This window comes from Ischnura elegans, chromosome 7 (genome assembly GCF_921293095.1).
Source record: "Ischnura elegans chromosome 7, ioIscEleg1.1, whole genome shotgun sequence".
NCBI classification, from domain to species: domain Eukaryota; kingdom Metazoa; phylum Arthropoda; class Insecta; order Odonata; family Coenagrionidae; genus Ischnura; species Ischnura elegans.
In genome coordinates, this window is record NC_060252.1 from 76,326,525 (window position 1) to 76,347,138 (window position 20,614).

The following is a 20,614-nucleotide window of genomic DNA, read 5'->3' on the forward strand; positions in this document are numbered from 1 at the left end:
TTCAGTATCAATGAATGGTGCAAGCTAGTAGAATATTTTACTTTTAGGCCTGAGTGATATTATACTAAGCATTATATACGTTAAGTAATACTATACGAATGTTTATGTTATTCCCACCTTGAAACCTTATTTTTTTAAATTTAACTTACCTTTCCTTAACGTAAATATGGAGCAGGATACTTAAGTATGCGTCTGTTGGTTCACAACTTTAAATGACGTCATTAGACTGGGGAATCTATTGGGAAAAACTCAAATTTTCCTTCACAGAAGTCATTAGGAAGGATGGTCGTTTTAATTCTCGAGCGGCCTCGGTGGCGGAGGGGTAAAGTCCTCGCCTGCCAAACCGAAGGTCGCGGGTTCGAGTCCCGCCTGGGTAAGTTACCCTTTCCCAGGGCATGGATGTTTGTGATTGTTAATGTTATCAACCCCGATGTAAAGGCCGAATAGTAGGCCTGTTTTCGGTGCTGTGTAAAATAAATAAATAAAATAAATAAATAAAAGTAATTACTATTGTCTTAAGAAATAAGTGATAATAATAATTATGATAATTCCTTAAATGATCACTGGTTAGGATTAGAAAGATCACCAATTACGATAATTTCTACATACTTAAAAACATCGATGCCCAGTTAGGTCTCGAACCCGCGACCAACGGTTTAGCAGCCGAGGGTTCAACTCCTACGCCAGCGAGGCCTGTAAAGGAAAGCCAAACTAGGTAAAATTAAGTTTTTTTGACCGAAGTTTTACGTGTCCGCCACTGGATGAGTGGATTTATACACGGCTTCTCTTATGAGTCTCCTTCATTCACCTTCAATATCCTCCTCTGTTCTCATCCGTTCTCTCCTCATTCTCTATCCCCCCACCAGGCAGCGCGTCGGTCGGCTCCTCTTCCCATCGTAGGGTGGGCAAGGGTGGGCGTGAGTGGCATATAGGCCAGACCCCATGGCATTGCAGCGAGCAGCATTTCAATGGATCTCGGGCTATCATATTGAGTTAGACGGCCTCAGTAGCTGCGGGAACGTGATTTGCTTTCGTGGAAAGTTGCCGAATGGAAAAAAAAGAAAGAGTGGGCCGAGGCGAGGAGTGTGGGGAAGAGGTTATTTAGGTGGCGGTAGTAGGGATGATTGGTGTTTCTTTTGGATTCGGTGGTGGGAGGGGTTAGAAAAAGGCATTTGCTCCCTTGAATAAGTATTTTCATGAGCCTTCTTTCCTTCATTACGCTTGTGACTCGCGGTTGGGGTCGCATAATAATTTTTACTTCGCCATAATTTTGGCAATTGTTCGCTTTCAAAATACTGAAATTATACATCTTCTGAGAAATGGTCATCGAAAATTCATGAGGTTTATAATTTGCGATATAGATTTGTTTATTAATTTTACTCCAATTCCTAGAACTTTTAGTTCCCTTAGTTAATTTGGTGATTTATTTGCATAATTCTATTGATATATACTGCGAACATAGCCATAAAATAATAAGAGTACTTTATTTGATTAATGAAAGCAAATGTTTTCTGTGTGGTATTAAATTCGCTGTTTACGGTAGTGTATATAAACTATCTGCTGTATAATAGTGTTTTTTCACGATATTTATGCTGATTAAACAGAATAAAATTACATTAAACACACACATTAATGGAGAATAAACTGTAACAAATGCTAAATCGAAACTAGAAACGTGAATTTGGTAAAAAGACTCCATATTAGCAATAATGACCTTTCATTGTGGAAGTCATGAAGGTCGCGATAGTTTATCACTCATTGATAATATGTAAAATATGCTTTTATGATCCTAAAATTTTGATCAAATTTCTTCTAAATTTCTTGTTATATTGGCAAACATCTAATTCGACTTCGATTTTAATGCGTCTCCAATGATATTTATGAATGCTTAGCGATTGAACTTTGTTTTCAGAATTTTTTTTGTTTTTTTTTTTTACGGAGGGGGTTACAAAAAGGCATTGGGATAATTATTTTTCATGAGCCTTCTTTCCTTTCTTCATCACGCTTGTAACTTGCAGTTGGGGTCGCATATCAATTTTTAATTCGCCATAATTTTGGCGATGGATCACGTAATTTTTTTGTAATGCGTATTAAAAAAACAAATATAGATGATTAATGAAAATACATTGGACTTGTAACGTTGAATATAGTTATGTTTATAACTTTTCATTGGGTAGGTCCAATCAATAGGTTTTCGTGTTACATGTTTATCCACAACGTGGGGCATAATACAATGTGGAATAACAACTAAATTTCGTGTTACATTTTTGGCACAACTTGGGGCATAATAATACGAAGTAGAAAAACACAACAAAAATTTCTTATTACAGGGCTTTATTTCTTGACCTCTGCATTTAGTATTAATTCAGTAACTTGGAATGGAGGTCTTTGCAATCTTCAGTTATCTTCAAGGCATACACTCCAAGACACTGGTCTTCTAGTAAATTACACTCACTCGGAGGGAGTCCAGATGGAAAACGTGCAAAGGAAATAATTACTTCCAAAGGCATAATTAAGTTCGTTGCTATGTTGGATTTACCAGTAATTGGAATAAATGATAATTACGACTGTAAATCTGCGCTTCAATGCCTACGAACTAGCGAACCGAGCACCTCATTATCATGGAACGATGTCGCTTGAAATAATTCACGTCCTACAGAAGTGGCTGGAAAATAATCGGTTACTTGACATGGATGTCAAAGAATCATTGGAAGCAAGCGAGCTTCGATGTAACATTCACTGAAACATATTCTTGTACATTAGTTTAATATCGATTATCTTCGGATACTTTTAATTTCCAGGTTTTTATTCCGTTGATCTCATTTTCTGAGTAGTGTGTCATGTTTTTAAATGAAATCTCATTCTGAAAATGGTTATAATTAAACTAAGGAAAGTTACGTAATAAAAAAATGCTACGGACTCCTATGTGTAAAACTGTCGGTAATAATTATGGGCATAGCGAAGCCTCATGCAACGCTAAGCCTACATTTGTTTTGGTAACAGTAGCCGTGTAAACTGGTAGTCTCTTCGGATCATAGCAAAAAGCAGCCCTGAATTTCACGAATTAAAACTACAGATTTAAAAGCCTTAGATTTGAGAGCATTAAAGATCAGAATTATGAAATCTCTGAAAAAGAGGATAGAAATAATCGGAAGTGAGGGAAAGGACTTTCATAGGGTTTCTGCTCTAATCCCTATGGACGTCGGTCAGAATTCTTTTTCTTTTTTTTTAATTTCCAGCAGCGAACGTCAATATTGAATCTACGGGTAATCAGGATCAAAGGAACTCGGCCCACATCTTAACCATTCGAGTTGGGAGGGGAGATCCCTCCATCCATTTTCTTCCATCATGCTCGTTCCCCCATCTACTCACACTGTTTACTTCCCCGTCTTTTCAAAATCCCTACAAACGCTCACTATTCCTTTCTATTTTCGTCTGAAGATTTTCACAGCTTCTTTTATCTATCTTATGTTGGTGGTGGTTCTCGGGTATTGCTGTGTAGAAAACATGTTCACTGAACGTTTCACTCCTCCTACTGGGAGCGTTATCAAGAGAATGATAATAATAATGATTCCTTTCTAAATAAATATTCCTTTCTATGGCTGCTCATCTATTTTACCAGTAGAACCCTAAATATATCTAATCTCTTCTATCTATAATGTTCTTATTCCCATTATGTGTAATTATGCGAGGAAAGCCGAACTTGATCTACGATTCTCTTATGATCCTTGGCCCGGCGGAGAAAACCGAGAAGAATTTCTTTAGATATTTCGCGAAGAAAGCTTTCGCTCTTAATTATAGGTGTTACGGGTCGATTTGCCTTTTTACGACATTTGTCTTTTAAATAGTTACAAATATCTGAATTAAAATTCTTGGTTTTCATTCATTTTGAGGTTACATCTACATCGACATAATACCCTGCGAGCCACCTCTAAGGTGTTTGGCAGGGGATGACCAATCACCAACATGCAGCATGCAAGAAGACTGTCACATGCATACCGCATGGTCATAGAAATATTACGCATACTAGCAAAATATACTTGCTTATTAATAAAAACAACTTGCTAATGGTTAGTAATTCCTAGAGCAAACACATGCAAGGTTAGAACTATGGAAAAAACATGCAGTGAGTCATCCTTGCGAGTGACGACATTAATCCTATCAATTGAAACAACGTTGCTATCATTAATAGTACGAGGGAAGGATGACGTTTTAAATCTCTCTGTTTTGCAGTCTATTTATTTATTTTCTTCCCATGATCACGTCTACCATAGTACGTTGGTAAACAAAGTATATGATTCACGTCGTCTGAGAAAACATCTTCTTCGAATTCCGTAAGTAATTTAAGCCTATAATTCGATCTACGCTCCTACAAAGATGCGCTTCTTAATTCGTGTAACATACTGGAAACGCCGCACTCTTTGTCGTAACAACTCATCACAAATCTGGCCGCCCTACGCTGTACTCGATTGATTTCAGCTCTTAGTCCTACTTCGTAAGGGTCCCATACGCTAGCATCATATTCTAAGTGAGGCCTCCCTAGAGTCAGGTAGCTTATTTCCATCACCTTTTTTGGGCATTTACCGAGAATTCTTTTTACAAATCCCAGTTTACGGTTAGCTTTCCTGCATACTTCACGTATATGTCTACCCCAAGAAAGATCCCGGGTAATGGTGACCCCCAAGTACTTAACGAACTCGGCATTTGATAATGGAATCCCGTTAGCGGTGTAGCTCCTTCTTGAAGATGCATCCTTTTCCCAAAAATTCATCACTATACACTTTTCAATATTTAATTCTAACTCGCACGTACTGCACTAGTCATTTATGGCAACGAGGTTCTTTTATAATGCTAATCTATCGCTATGGTCGTAAACATCTCTGTATACAACTACATCGTCTGCAAAAAGGTAGATTTTGATCGTGACCACGGTGGTAATACCATTTATTTAAAGAAGGAACAAAAGAGGATTGATAACACTTCCTTGGGGTACTCCTGAGGTAACTTGAATTGTATCCGAGCTAACTCCATCCAAAACAACCCTTTGTTCGCGATCATTTAGGAAATATTTGATCCAACTAATTACGTGTGTATCTATGCCGTATGCTTCCAACTTTTGAATCAGCTTTAAATGCGGAACCTTAGCGAATGCCTTTCTGAAGTCTAAAAATATGGCGTCGACTTGAACATGTCTGTCACCTGCGGATGAGATATCGTGAACGAAGATAGCAAGTTCGTAAATCCCTACTGTTGTTTTGCTAACAGATTTTGGCTATCTATTATCGAACTGAAAATAATATGTTCCAATATTTTGCAAGAAATGGAAGTAAGTGAAATCGGACGGGAATTACTAGGCTTTTCATTATCCCCATCCTTAAATATAGGCGTGACGTTCGCTGTTTTCCAATTTTTAGGGACTGTGTGTTCTGCTAGAGATTTTTTTAACACTATCTTCAAGTGAGGCACTAAGTCTTATGCTGATTCGTTATACACTCGAGCTGGAATGAGACCAGTGCCTGTCGATTTCTTTGGATTAATAGAGCTAGGTTGTTTTTATAAACCACGACATGAAGTACAGATAGACGGCATTTGTTCTTGGTAGAGTCGAGGTAAAGGTGTTGAGATATTCGTCGTGAAATTAGAGAAGACACTATGGAAGAAGTTATTTAAGAGATTAGCTTTATCTCGATTGTTCGTCACTCTATCGCCACGTTCATTCATAAGTGAATAGACTGTAGCGCTATTTCCCTGTACATATGACCAGAAAGCCTTAGAGTTGTCTAAATATTCGCCCAATATTTTTGCTTTGAATTCACTCAACTCAATTTGAACTCAAGGTTAAATATGTATTGGACGAGTAACGTAATCTTCACAGGCTTAATGTGTCATTTAGATCCTATATCACCCTGGGATGGACCCACACCACCTCGGAATGCCCCCGCTTTTTGTCCATGACTTTTTATTTGACAAGTAAACTTGCTTATATCGCAGCAAACAGGTTGACCCATCATCCGCAACCCGGTGGAAACTCTCGGTGGCTTAAAGCTCAGCCGATATGTGATCATCATATTGAATAAAATCGGTGGGAAATCTGTGCTCAACTCCAATCTAGAATTCTTGGATTCATATTCCAGGTGAAAAAGTTTTCCTTACCTTTATTTTCTCTCTACTTCATTCTTCACGAAACCTCTCTATCTCATGTTATTAAGACAAATATTTGCCTCTTATTTTAAACTTCTGAGAAATGAAAAATTCTGAGGTAAAACTAGGTAAACTAAGAAAACCCATCATAAGGAGGCAAAATTTCGAAGATTGGCGTAACATTGCTCTCGAATCCGCTCTGCTGCCAGCCAAAATTTTCATATTGTTGGATTTATTATGTACTCTATATCCTTATTAATTATTATTCGTGACCTTCGTTTGTGTTTCCATGCGTTCACTTTTTCTTCAACACGCAATCATGTCTCATGTTAGCTGGTCGGCCAGGAATTTTGTTAGGGGGGGTCAAAAGCCAGCGGGGAAAAGTTTTGAAAAACAGGGTACTATGTAAAGGGTTTCAAACTAATTTTAACACTTTTGATAATCGAAAGAAACTTCATTTGTCTAAGAAATCATAATTTTTCAACATTTTTGTTTTTTTTTGAAAGAAAGTAATTATGTTTTTATATTTTGTGGGGATCCGGAACCCCTGGACTTCCCCTCTCACTACGACACTGTCTCATGTCTATCGAAAATCACTATCGATATCGCTAACAATTCCGACTATTTCATTAGCTTTTCATTTATATGAGTTAAAGCTGTTTCCTCGGAACTAATATGCACTCCCTTAAATTTTGGTTCTATAATATTTCGATTATAAACTGTTTCCAATATGCGTGGAATTGTCATTCTTTCCGTGGGCGTGTGGTTCTTACTCAAAATCCAGGCGAGGAAAATTCAAACAAATACCCTTCCCCTTTTTACCGTGCGCGTCGGAGACTACGTATGAATCGTTTGAACACTTACTCTGCAAGATAACACTGCCAGGGATGAAGAAAAATGGGGGAAGAGGAAATATACGGGAAATTCGTAGCAATAGGGACAAATTTAGTGTTTCTGAAGCATCAAAACCAATTAGGATTACCTGATTCACCGCCATTCAAGTAATCACTGGGACTGGCATTCCATTGAAAATCATGGAGGCCCATGTGAAAAGTGCGGGGTCAAACGCGGGATATTTATGAACAATATATGTGTTGCAGACAAATAGAAAAGATTTAATAATTGGCCACTTACAATTTTTGAAGTTAAGTTTTCATGAAAGTGCAGATATTAGAAAAAAAGCAAAAAATGGCCGTTTTTGGCAAAGTAGGGGATTGAGTCATTTTTCAAATACGTATAATTTGGGCAAGGGTGAGACGAGAGTAATGAGGATGTATTTAATTTGTAGCGATTTCTAATGACATTCACCTATTACTAAAAAATAAGTTTCATATTAAATGAGAAACGTATAATAGCTAAACGATGGGAATACATATATATATTTTCCTCGTCCGAATCTGACCTAAGAACACCAAAACGTCTGAAATGATACCGATTTTCTCGAAAACGGATAATCGCGGCATCAACTTTGTGTGAATCCTTTTTTCCCTGTAGCACACCCTTACTCTACGGAGGTGAAGATAAGTGTATTACTAAAACGGTTTTTTCTGTTGCCCTAGCTCAATTGGGTGTTAATTTCAACGACGGAAATAATGGGCGTTAGCGTGGGTAGAAATTAGGAGCGATGGATCAGGAAGAGAGCTCCTCTGAAGTCCGACTTCATTACTTAGATACAGCTGCATGAAGTGTTACTATAAGAGTATATAGAAATCTCTACACAATTTACCCTCGGCGGTGGTGGGGCAGAGTCCTCGCCTGCTAAACCGAAGGTCTCAGGTTTGAATCCCGCCTGGGTAGGTAGCCACTATCCAGGACACGGCTGTTGACCGTACAATTTTCGAATGTGCTGTTTTCGGGGCAAATGGATTATGGATAAATGAGAGATGACAATTGAAATTCAGCTTTTTCTGTCTACCATAATTTTCCATTCATCGTTCCTGCAGGTTGGTTGCAATGAAACTTGATCTCCTAATATAGGAGCGGAATTGACACTTTATTCGCATTTACTGAATGTAAATGTGGATAGTGTAACAATCATTCTCGAATTTTGAGGACGTGAACTTACGAGATTATGTATGAATTCTCCTCGGATAAAGCCGAAGTAGGTGAGCATATGAAGTGTTCGTCGTAATGTTCGAGGAGATTTAGGAGTACAACTGAGGACGAAAATAGATAAAATAAACTTGATGCCAAAATTACTACCAAAATTTTCAGTAGTAAAAATTATATCCATTCTGTAAGGGTTTCTTCCATTGATGAGGGTTTTTGGTTATCACGACTTAATTTATTACTTTACAAAGCCTTCACATACATGTCTACATTTAAGCAGTGTGTGTGTGCTTCCTCCTAGCATGCATCACTTTAACAAAAACCAGAAACGCTGTTTATGGAAATTTAATAAGCACTGCCTCCGGTTTTCGAATGATATAAAACAAATGTTAAATTACCAGGAAACTCGGTCAGGTAAAGCGAAATGTAATTAAATTTAATTCAGGATGATTTATTTTGTAAATTATATTCTTTGATTACATAAACTGGCTATGAATATTTACTGCCGCAAGAATTTATCGGTGGATTATGTATTATTCTTTTAGAGCGGAAAATTACTGAGACTTAACTAAGAATGTGAAGACTTTTTTGTAAAGTGACATGTACTTGTATAGACAATAAATATAATTATATTCATGGCCGGTGTTCCTTTGTTCTCTGTCACGATTTTATTTATCAGAGATTAAAAAATAGATATTCGTGGCGCCGTTCAGCAATGATTTAGGGATTTATTGTCCGGCAGAACATATCAAAGAAATTCCAAAGCCCATGAAAATTTTTCTATTAAATCATTGCTGTTTATACATAGGAACACAAATACACCATTCATAGATAGCGTGAGAATTAATCCGAAATAAATATTTTCCATATACTTGATGTAGGTATATTTGAAATGACTTCAAATGCTATGAATTACCACACAAAATTTTATTTCTTAGCTCTCCTTCTACCTTCATTCCTAACTAGTTTTACGGAGTTCAGGATACACATTATCTATACCAATTATGTTTTCAGGGGAAATAAAGAGAACTCTAAAGTTAACCTAGTGTCAAAGCCAGCTATATAACGCGGCTGAGTGGAAACCAATAGTTTTCCGGTTCATGTGACTTGAGAATGGGTATTCTTCATGTGAAGCGGCACCCTTTCTCAGACACTACCAGTACATCGCCATTGCTGTTGAAGTTCCTACTAAGCCAATAAGAAAACGTGCGCGCCGCCAAACGTACCTACCTAACCAAAAAGATGAAAAGTTCTCTGGTCCAAGTACCATGGGCATGTTGTATTCACCATATGACTTGTGACAATTTTGAGGATATTCCTGCTCTATCACTATGGCTTTTTGAGACCCTAAAGACTAAGATTGTTCTGCTGTTGACATTCTGGGTGACATCTTAAGTTTGCTGCCTCCACAAAAAAAGAATCTTCCAATCACTTGTGCTTTACTGTTCACAGCTGAGGAGAGGCGATTACCTTCATAGCAATCGTCAACTGAGCGTTTCACAGCACCTCCTTTTTCCTCTTTCAACTCGCCCGCCGTATGAAATGGCTCGTCTAAAAACAAAAATAACTGCTAACACACGCCACGGGCGAACTCCGCTCTAGTCCCGGGAGAAGCGCCTCCCACTTCGGTATTCCTCCCTAAACTACCCCCCCCGCTTTCCCCCCTACTTCACAGCTTCCCGAGACTTCCATCCCAGAGGACGTCCAGAACTTCGGCACTTTAAGATTCCGTCGGCGAAACCCGTGGCACAGGTCAAAGCGTGCGAAGGGTGGGGTGAGGTGTATGTTGGGGGTGGATGATAACACCCCATTGAACCTTCCACTCCATTCCTCCTCGCAAGTGCCTCCTCCTCTCTTCTAAACCCCGATCTAACCTTCGCCACCCCATCCCCTCTTATTTCCACCCCTCAAACGTAAAGCTCCCTCTTCTCCTGTCCCCCATCGATGGAGTGGCGAGCCGCCTCTTCTCCAACACATCCGCCGCTGGAAGTAACACCCCCCACCAGAGAACTTTGTCACTCGTTTTTCGACAGAACAATGTAATACAAATGCTTATTTAAGGCTTAACTATCTGAAACATTCGTATTTTTTATCCTATGCAGTAGATGAGATATTTATGGTTATTCTCTTCCAATACCGTACTCTAAGTATTACTTACTAGTTTTCAAGTGTTAATCACTAACGATTCTTCCTTCCACAAAAAATTATATAATTCGAATTTACAATTAACCAGTACTCAAATGCTTGGACATAATAATCAAGTAATACTTCGAACGTTAAGGGATGGGCTGAATTTAAGCGTTAGAATTTTACCACCAATTTGCAGGTTTTGGTGGTTTCTAATATGGACTTAAGGGCATCAGAAAATTATATGACATAATGTTACGGCACTGAAGTTGGTCCAAATATTTTTATCACATGGGCAATAACGAATTTGAGATCCAATCCTATTCGAAAATCGAGATTTGGTATGGTGGCGCGTTTCCAACTTATCGGCATGATTATATAATTTATTTTATCCTATCCGATTCAACAAATTGTACCTCTATTGTGTCAAGTTGGTATTGTAAATTAAAATAACATTGGTGTGTAACTGGTTTCCTTGATTTTTATTTAAAGTGTGTTCTATCGCCATATATTGTTAAAATAGTATGTCTTCCTATTGTATTGTATCAAATTTATATTGTTACCGGAAATGAAAGAATTAACTTCATTAGGTTCTCTTATATATTTCATTCATCATATCATCAAGTTCATAGAATGGTTAGATCGTCAGTTGCGTCGATTATGCATGTAATCAGGCCCGGTGAGACAATTTGATGTTCAACAGATAAATGTCCTTACTGTCGCACCGGACTTGATATAGTTATAAAAGGAGATAAATACATGATGTATACACCTTTCAATGTAACCATGATATAAAATCTGTGTCGTGCATTTTCAAATATATTTGTCAACCCTAAAAATTTTATTATTTCATTTTCCTAACATAATAAATTTGATAAAAGAGATAGGGAAACATACTATTGTAATAATATATGACGTCATTAGATAAGTCAAATTAAAAAAATTCGGGGAAACCTAATTGCGAACGATAAATTTCAATTATCAAGATCAAAATGAAAAAAATTGAGTTGCAGGTTGTCGGATGGAATAGGATTAAATATAACGATAAATATAATTATGTGAATAAGTTGAATACTCGCCACCGTTTCATAACTTGATTTTCGTATTGGGTCTCACATACGACTGCATATTGCCCATGTAATAAAAATATTTAGACCCCCTTCAGCATGGTAACATTGTGTCTCATAATTTTCCAATGCCCATCCACTTTGGAAAGCACTAAAACCTGCACAATGGTTCTTCATTGGGGATTTCGCGTTCCATCGTTGATAAAAATAGTAATAAACATTTTCGGGTCTAACCGCGTTGTTAAGGTTATATACCGAGGTTTGGCGACACCTGTTGTCGCTTTTTATTTTGCAATCACCTCTGAAGAACCTATCAGAGAAATAACCTGAACTACCCGGTAAAACCCGAAAAAGTGTATTTTAATTTATATCAATCCGCGCATTGATACGAAATCTAAGCGATTAACTCCAGTGGATCTCTTAACGTCCCGAGTACTTGATTATTAAGTCAGTGTACCTAAGTACTGGTTACTATATTGATATGAATAAGAATGATATTATGTTTTGTGGAAGGAAGCATCGTTACTGAAAACTGCATAGAATTTAGAATTGGAAGAGATCTCATCTTCGGATCTTAAAAATCTCATCTTCGGATTAGGATAAACTACGAAAAAATTATAAATCATCTGAATAAGAGATACTGCTACCTCTCTCCTATTTCTGATGGTAAATTTTTGAAAAATTAGTACCAGACTTCAATGATTACTCACCACCTTTTATACTTCATATGGGTCGTAAAACATTTACGCATTATTCAGAGTTCCACTAGAAATTTCCTCAATAAAAGTACCAGGGTACTACCATTGGTATCGTAATTTTCGAGAATACAAATCTACTCAAAAGTATTTTAGAAAAACTCCTTACCATTATACGAGATCTTAAAGGCCATTATTTTCCAGTTCCACCCACTAGGTTATACTTACTAACGATTATTCCTAATATAGCTCTAATTAGATGCTAAGATATACTTATTTTGTACTTGGTCCATTCAAAATGATTTTCTATTGTGGTATACATATCCTTTTTTTTCCTAATTCCTCTGTTCCATCATCTCCTAACCGTCACCGTGAATTCCCATTCTGGTCATGTTTTCATGCTTTCTGTTCATGGCTTGCGAAACGTGGTATGGGTGAAAATAAGACTCCTTATTTTTTTCTGTTGCCTAGCTTCCCATTTTCTAGGAGTTCATTCGCTTCGAATCTTTGCTCTCTATGTCCTCCATGGGAACGAATGACGAGGGAAATGTGAAAATCGTCACGTCTTTTACCGGAAGAGAGGCGTCACTTGACCAGTTCACTGAGCTTTGATGGCTTAGTTGTCGTTTTTAGGCCTGAGATCGAAGCAAGAAAGCTTCCTTGACGTTGACCTCGGCAGAGGCATGCCCGTCTGGCGTGAAATGGCGCCTACTGCGGCGCTATGCTCGCTAAAATTGTGCGAAAATAGCATACTACTTGCGAACATGCTGAAAAGACGGATATGTTGTATTACTCATTCTTTTCACTTTTTTATTAAAAGTCTCTAATACACTGCTGAATCTTTATTCTGTATCGAGTTACAATGATCAAATTATTTTATTCCACCATTTATTTAAATCTTTAACATTAGAATAATTCTCAACTTATTCGTTATGTGGTATATTTTGGAAATTTTATAATAACGTTCCACTAAAGTTTAAACTTAGACTCGTTTAGTTTCGAATTCTTAACGTTGAAAATAATAGTTTCCTTTTAAGAATTTCTATGTAATTAATCTTGTTCCAAATCGATTTATAGAATATGTGATTCATAACTCGGCTACTATATTCACTTCAACATTCTTCATCTCTAAATCACGGATTAAGTAATTTAACCAAAGGGTTAGTTTGAGTTGATCGGAGTGAAGTTCAACCCAGGCTAAGCTATAGGCGTGCAAATTTCGCGCAGTCATGGTAGGAAAGCTATTTCCTTTCTATGGGCCACAGTTCGAATTTCAAAGAAACTTGTTTCAAGTGTCCGAAGATTCTATCACAGCTTTAAACTTAGAGCCTTTACTTAGTACGCCCAACGCTCTAACCGCTAGGTCAGCGCGTTTCCCATAGCTCTAGATTTCAGGATTAATATATAGGTCTTTTTGAGTTGGCGATGACGGAATGCCAAATCTCATGCCGGCGATAGAAAGGCAGACACTTTATTAGATTCTGAAAGGTATGAATTTATTTAAGTCAGAATCAAAGTAAGAAGATACTCAAAAGATTTTTGAAATTAATTTTTCATTGCAAAATATTTTTTGCATTGTTTTGTTTTTCTGACGGAGAGTGAGTTTTGGATGCCAGGGTAACTTGTTTGGTTTAAGCTCTAGTTTCTTCAATTGAGTTATAAATTCCTTAGTAATTTTTTTATTACTGTGAGCATACTCGTGCAAAGTGTTCTTTACAACGTGTAAATTTAGGAAATCAAACTTTGCACACGTAAGACATCCCTTTTAAGATTCAATTTATATTCTGAATATTGCATGAGTACCTAAACTATTCATCCCCAATGGTAAAAAATGAAGGTTAACTTTTTCGATAGATTTTGAATACATTATGAAGGTGATAAACGCGAGTATGGTGTAAAAAGCATCTTTAAAGAGCCTTTCACATTGAATTCCCGGTAGGAATGGTCAATGTACCTTCAAAAAATGAATTTCCCTCCTCTAGGAGCAAATCTTTGTTTGAAAGTTATGCGAAGCAGCGCAGCGTATAGTGGGACTTAAAAGAAGACTGGAGGTGGGCAAGTTGTTCCTATGGGGTTTGTCACAGTATGGGACGGCGGAGGGGAAAGGAGATGCTGGTTTGGAGGGACCCTTCCACAAGATAGACGCTAGCGCAACGGGGAAGGTCGAAGATTTTTTTCTTATTGGAAACTTGCTATTTTTTTTTCTCGCCCACTTTTTATTTCCTACCTCTCCCAGGATAGGATCCCAGGGGAATCCGTGGGAATAAGGGAAGAGCCAGGGTGTTTATGCGTGTGTATCCGTGCGGTCAGTTCCCCATAAGTTGGCGATGGACTCAACACACCGAGAAGTTGTTTGCTTGGTCCACTCCTCCTTTACCCACATATCCACTCTTTCCCATCCCCACAATTCTGTTCATGGGGAGAGAAATCTCACCCCAAACCCTCTCATCTTCTGGATTCTTCTTCTCGATCCTTCCCACTCCGTCCTCCCCCAAACGCGCTCCTCTGCCCTTGCGCCAATCTTTAGAGTAGTGTCCAGCGAAGTGCGTCCGTCGCGATGCATAATGAATGAGTAGGAAGGAGGAGGGACCTCTCTGTGAGCGGAATTCGTATGAATTCGGTAGAAAGGCAGTCTACTAAGGTCCTAGGGTATAGCTTCGGCTTCTGCCTTCGTCTGGAGAGAGGGGGGAAAACGTTCCTTTTTTCTCAAAAGGTTCGCGTGCTCTATTGTGCGTAGTTTAGTTTTCCTGATTACTAAGAGTGGCAGTCGTGGCCGTGAATAACTCATGCTCCTCGCCTACTGTTGGGAACGCTAACCTGTGAGTGTGATAGGAGTGAAGCCAGTGGGAACGTGCATGCAGTCCCTTTTGCATTACCTAGTTGCATTTGGGAGCTTTAGCGAAATTAAGGCTTTTAAGTCGTTGTCTCTCTCTCTCGTTCTGGTTACTTTAGTTCTTGCCTAGCGTCGGAGAGGCTGTTGCAATGCGATCCTTATGCTTAGTTGCTAGGTATTTTTTTTTTGGTGGGGAGGCTATTTATTCTAAGTGTTGGCACAAGTAGCAATTCTATTTCCACTCTATCGCGTTATTCAAGTATAGTGTGCAGACGCTTTTGACTTGGATTGTTTTTTGTCCCGAATTTGGGAATTTTGCGCTATTTGCGCCATCGAATTTCTCATGGTAATACATTATAAGGACGAGTTTTTCTCAGCACTTTAAATTTTAACAAAATATTATGAATTTAGGTTCATATTAGTAAAATTGGATATTGCAATATTTCCACTGAGTTTTATTTTGACACTACGCGTTTCTTTGTTGCAAACAACGTTATCAAGTGTAACGTGAGTCTTAAGTGTTCTTCCTTATATAGGTGTTGGTGCTTGAAGGGTGGGGGATTCAATATCCCCACTTCTACGCACCCAAACCCCATCCTTCACCTTACCCTCTCCATTCAAGCACCAAGACCTATATAAGGTAGAACTCTTAAGACTTACATTACATTTGATAATGCTGATTGTAACAACGAAACGCGTAGTGTCAACGCAGAGCTCAGTGGAAATATTGAAACGCCCAATTTTATTAATGTTACGAATTTTCACCACATTGTGCCTCACATCATGCAAGACATTTAGGTTCAGATCAGTTGGAAGGGATATGTTTAACTAATAATACTAATAATTTTTTATAATATTAATACTAAATAATAATAATTATAAAACATATTTTTATTTTGATATATTTTAGTATAGTATTGCGGTCAAATAACATTTTTCCCAATTTAAACTGAATAATATATGTTGACCAGCAACTACTTTTCCGTACGTACAACTCAAAGAAGGTGTCGTCAAAATCATGTGTAGGTGCGAGAAATTACATCGATGATTAATCATTGAGTGAGCTCTGTGGCTATATTTTTTACTTCACCTTGGAATGATGTAACGAGGGTTTTAATTCCACTTAAATGTGTCTAACTCTTTTCATGAGGCAGGCTATTGGAAGTTGCTTTTATGCTTGATGAAAATCACTTTTTGTGCTGTGATTAGGATAGCTTACTTGGTGCTTTGGAATCTGATTCCATATTTTTTATTGCAAAGTCATCTGAATTTTTTAGCCTTGCGTGGGAACACAAAATTACTCCCAAGAATAAAATCTGTATCTCCTCCGTTGATGAGAAATCGTCATTAACGTCTTCTCACACTAAATAAAATACGTTGGAGTCCGTGTTTCATGGAGTGAAAAATCTGTTTAGGCAGTGAAGCTTTACGTGTCGGAAGATTACAAACAATATAAGCGAGAGTTTGTACCTAAGGGAACTTGGTGAAACTGAAATATTCACGGAAAATACACGGTAAGGGAGGCAGAGAGTTGTGAAAAAAGAAGTAATTTTCCTTTGTAATATCACGAAGAAGCTCAAGGCTACATAACACGAAATTGGCTAAAGCACCAAAATTCCAATCTGGGAGTTTTAAAATATTTAAATGGTGCGAAAGGATATGTCTTCCGGTGCTTGCAGGGAAAAGAAAAGGATGTTTCTGGGAAAGGAAAATTTTGTTCCATTATTTTTTATCGGTCATCCTTGCAGGAACTTCGCTAGATTCAAGTTTATAGTTTTGGCCTCTGTTTTTTTTATTGTTTTAAAAGTGCGTTCTCTTGAATCGTGGAAAAATACTTCTTTAATTACATGCTGTATCTCAAGGAGTGTGCCTGAATAAAAGTCGTATACCTGCTGATGAAAACGGGAAAAATTGCTCTTGACACAATTTCGCATTTCTCACTGAAAACAAAGCAGGGAAAATCTAGGAAGTTTACTTTAAAAAAGAGTCCATATGAGGCTAATGGATTACGGTGTAATGCAAAAAATGGAGATAATTATTCCAGCTCGATTAAATCACTTTCGTGCTACAACCTCTACCCGATAACTTAAATCAATTGTGACAATAGTTCGTATAATTCTCTACTCTAGCTGTAAGTATATTAACCTTTGTTTGTATATCCGGAATTTCTTTCATATAAGCCCACTCTGATACCCAAGTGCAAATTAATAGTGAAATATTTATCATATTTATGATTTAATGGGTGGATTCCTTGTCTAAAACTCATGCAGCGTTGCCGGTATTTCAGATAGCTTCGCAACCATATAAAGGTGTCATCCATTTTTAATATTGGTAATATATTATTAAGGCTTTTACGTTTCCTGAAATATAATGTGCTCTAACTTTAAATAGACAGCTCAAAATCTTTTTCATGCAAATGTTAGCTGATTTACTTAAATATTGTTACATACCTTCACTCAGATGTTGAAATATATCCGATTTTCTCGCAATACTGACTGATTTACTAAACTCCTCTGCTTCTGTTATATTTAGGAATAAAATTATTACTAACTTTTATTTTCATTTTCTAATTAAACTAATAAATTAATTTAAATATTAATATTAATATTTAATAAATAAATAATATTAATTTAAATTATTGATATTATTTTTAATCAATTAATAATATTAATTTTCAATCAATTAATAAAATTTTATTAATTTTACTAAAGGTTATTAATTTTTACCGTAAATTGATTATTATTTATGGAGCTTTTATTTATTATTTCAGGTGTTACTATGAAGCAATGTTTTTCAGCCGATGCTTCAAAATATTTACTATCCTTCATGAATTCATGAATCAGAGAGTAAAGATAAAAGTAGAGGAAATGATGGGTACAGTAGAATTCCTTCAACAAATTTTATGAGAATATTTGAAAAATTCAAAGAACTTGAGTCTATGACATACTTTATATTCTTTACTTTGAGTTTTCTTTGCTTACTGTGGTTATTTGCGTAATTTTTCGTGTCTAAAAAGCTTTTAATTAATTTTTTGTAATGAGTGCATATGCGAAAGTCAACTGGGAAACTTATATCTCTGACATACTGTATATTATTCTATAAGAATGAATATGATGTTTTGTATCCTTTGAAATAGCAAGCAATTTTTTCAAGTGATACTTAAAAATGGTTCATTGTAAAATAAGTGCTTCAATTAAAAAATATTTGATGTTATTGTTTATAGTAGCCCTAAGGAGTAAGTAATTTTTTAAGGATTTTCTACCAAGAATGGCGTCTTTCCATTCGTAAATACAATTCTTTGTTAGTATTCTGCTCCCCTTTCAAGCTTCTGGAAGAGACTACTTGAAGGCTATGCTTGTTGGGGCGTATATATCTCGTCGAAATTCTTTGAATAGATGCACTAGATGTGGTTAGCTTTTGAGCCCATTAACATCATGCGAGATCGCATAGGTTTAACGGTGTTGTGACGATAAGTATCGCCCCCCTTGTCACCGTCCGTATCTCGGCGTATTGTCTCCTGGCCGACTTCGTGGCTTCGACTTATGTTCCCTTTTTCCCCATCTTGTGTCTTTCCGCTTTCGTCGTATGTTTCGCATTGCTATTTCATCTTTTTTTTTAAATGGGCACTTTCGCTCCATATCTCTCCTACCCAAGGTTGCGTTACGCGGAAATGCATGGCTTCCTCTTTTCTCAGAACCGAGGATACGATTCATTGTTGTCTCCAAGATAAAGGCTTGTTCGTTTGAGTGCGCTTCTTGCAACCCGCCGGAACCTTTGCGATCGTTTTCCTTGTCTTTCGCGTTCCTCGGGCTTGTCGTCGGTTTTACATTTGTTCAGTGAATTCCCTTCTCGTGGGGAAATTCTGCGTTTCTTCTCGAGAGACGGGCTGCGTGTAAAGGGGAATGGGAAAAAAATTCTACAGAGGGTGTTGCATTGAGGGAGTTGGCAAAAACCTTTGGACTCAGATAATGAACTATTTAATTTCGTTTACTGTTGATTATTCCACAACTTATTTATGCATCATGAGTGAAAAAACTAACTATGGAGTATCTAAAATGGAGCATTCTGAAAACCTGGGTTATCATAGAAAATTTGTAAATTTTTTCTATCCGGGATTATACCAAAAACTTTGTTATAATCATGGCGTTCTTGATTCGTGGATTTCTCCATATTCCGGATTTTCGCCGCGTTGGCTATCAGATGCTGACGACAGTTTCGCCGGGATACCACCAGTTGTTTTCAGGCCGTAGTGTCGATATTGGCACTTTCGCCAGGTTTATATAGCCCTCGTTTCTCGCTGCTGCGTTATTATTGGCTGGTTTCTTGAAAACTCTCCACCAAGCGTTAGTTTGATAGTATCCGTCTTCCCTGTTGAAAATTATCCACATATTATTTAAAGATACGCTAAAACTCTGATGATGGAATATCTAAAATTGAGCGTTTTGCAAATCACCCCAGCTTTTCTCTCCTCCCTTTATGGACTTCCCTCTTCCATTCACAAAAAATCCTATTCCCATTTATTTTATCTCTAATGACTAATCAGCTCCTCCCCCTCCCTCGAATACCTGACATTATACAACCCTTGATTTTAATTTTAACATCCTATCCTCTATCAGTACTCTCTCCATTCTAACCGTCTTTCTCCTCCTACTTTTATGCAACCCTTACTTAGCTACATTCTTTTATACATTTTTTGGAATCATTTAGTAATGGAAATAAATTATTTTCAGTTCCACAAAAAACTTAAACACAAAAAATGCATATTTTTATGTGGAATAGCTAAATATTTTGCGTTTATATTTCCAATTTGCTCTATTTCATTTTTTGTAGGCAACGTAAAGTATTTGGGAGGACATTCTTGATAGCTCATTCTTGTAGTTGTACGCTCATAAGGTGTGTCTATATATCATGGCTCCCATAAAACAAATGAAAACATGAAAAATTCCCATATTTTTAAAGGTTTGACTTATATATTCTCAGAAAATGTTCTCACCCGGGCAAAAAGGACTCCATTAAAATTCTTATTATTTCAGAACCTTGGGTAGTCATGTTTTTGGCGGGTCATATTGTCTTTTTTTAGCCGGCTTAGGAAAAAACCCTTTGACGACTCGAACTTTTAGCTAGATAGATAATGGCTTATATAGATTAGCTGAAAAAAGGACTCTGGATGCCATCCTTAGATTTATGGTAGCTTATAAAAAGGTTATATTACTCTTATTATTAATATTATACGAACATTTTTTCCAGTGATTTTGCGTATCTATATTACTATATTTCCTGACATCATTGAAATTAATTTATCTATAATATTTTTTAAATTAATGTCATATAAAAAAGTTGTTTCTAATTCGTTCTAAGGTTGCAACGCCTCATCGCAAGATTTATTTGTAAATAATCTTCAGGGATGGGCTAGTCAGGATATATTGCACCGGCGCTGAGCTTATGAAGTTTGTGAGGGAAACAAAAAGAAACCAAATAAATAGGCGTACCAAAACACTAGTGGGTATTCGTTTGGTGGATGTAAATTTTGTGTGAGCCAAAATGTTTTTTCAGACAGCCCACTACGCAGCGTTTGAAACTGCTAATATTTTTAAGCTAGTGAAACTGCGATATTGATCATACAGTATTTTTTTGGCTTTTAACAGAACTATTCAATACGCTAAATGCATTCACTCCTCTACTTCCTCGTATTACGCATAAAT